The 1,320-nt window shown below is 38.0% G+C and overlaps 1 pseudogene; it reads right to left on the bottom strand.

Annotated features, from left to right (window-relative positions):
- Positions 1 to 384: 384 nt before the first annotated feature.
- LOC116898395 lies at positions 385 to 997 on the bottom strand (annotated as a pseudogene).
- Positions 998 to 1,320: the final 323 nt, after the last annotated feature.

The following is a 1,320-nucleotide window of genomic DNA, read 5'->3' as shown; positions in this document are numbered from 1 at the left end:
CTTTCTGTCATTTTTGTTGTTAGTGAAGTCTGTGGTGATTTGATAGTATTCATGGGATTATTTCAATCTTGAATCTTTTGAGGCCTCTTTTGTGATTGATTATATGGTCAATTGTAGAGAAGGTACCATGTGCTACTGAGAAAAAGATATATTCTTTTGTTTTAGGATGAAATGTTCTATAGACATCTGTTAAAAGAGTTTGGTTCATAATTTCTATTAGTTCTATTGTGTCTCTGTTTAGTTTCTGTTTCCATGATCTGTCCATTGCTGAGAATGGGCTGTTCAAGTCTCCCACGATTCTTGTGTGAGGTGCAATGTGTGCTTTAATCTTTAGTAAAGTTTCTTTTATGAATGTGAGTCCTCTTGCATTTGGAGCATAGATGCTCAGATTTGATAGTTTATCTTGGTAGATTTTTCTTTTGATGTGTATGAAGTATCTCGTACTGATTTCTTCACTTGAACATTTTCTTCAGTTTCCTCTTCATCAAAATCATCATTTTCATCTTCCTCATCATCTTGATCAAGTTTTACTTTTTTTATATGGAAACTTGTTACCACCTGCAGTAGCAGATCTCTTTCCATACATGCCTAAGAGTTTTACATCCTTCTCATCTTCATCTTCTGAGTCTGCATCTTCCTCTACAGCTTCTAGGTGCTGTCCACTATTATGCACAGGCCCTGAACAAAACATCAAACTTAAGACCTTAGGTGGTGTAATTTTGAGGCTCCTAAGGGATACTGTTGGCTTTACAGACATTTTCAAAGTTGCCAATTTTACTTTAATTGGATCAGCTTCATAGTTCTTTGCTTCTGCCTCTAGGATGTGCAATTCATCTACACCCCCTGCCCCTACGCTGACAGTTCTTAATGATAATTGGTACTCACCTTCATCATTATCCACTTTAAATTGATAGTCTTTGTCAGCCTTTAGTTCACAACTGAAAAGGTAGTTCTGAAGCCTAAGAACGCTCATGTCCATGTCTATCAAGTCTTCCATGAAATGGAGGCACATGCTTAGGTGTGGGAGAAGCTGGACGGAAAACAACTGCCTACTCTTCCATAGAATAGACACACAGGACAGAATCATGCCTTGCTGCCTTACTCTTAACTGCACCTGTTAACTACATCTGTTTGCCTTATCAAAACACAGGCCCATCATAGACTCAGAACTATGAAGTGGGGTGTCCATTATTTGACTGATGGGGCTGTAAAGTTATACTGCAATAGGACTTTGTACAGCGAGGAATGATGAATTAAGTCATCTTTGCAATCAATCTGCCACAGTATTTTTCTGCACTCTACACGTACAACTCAAACATA

Source organism: Rattus rattus, chromosome 4 (genome assembly GCF_011064425.1).
Source record: "Rattus rattus isolate New Zealand chromosome 4, Rrattus_CSIRO_v1, whole genome shotgun sequence".
In the NCBI taxonomy this organism is placed as follows: domain Eukaryota; kingdom Metazoa; phylum Chordata; class Mammalia; order Rodentia; family Muridae; genus Rattus; species Rattus rattus.
The sequence above is the reverse complement of the archived record's forward strand: the minus strand, read 5'-3'. Positions and strand labels throughout refer to the sequence as shown.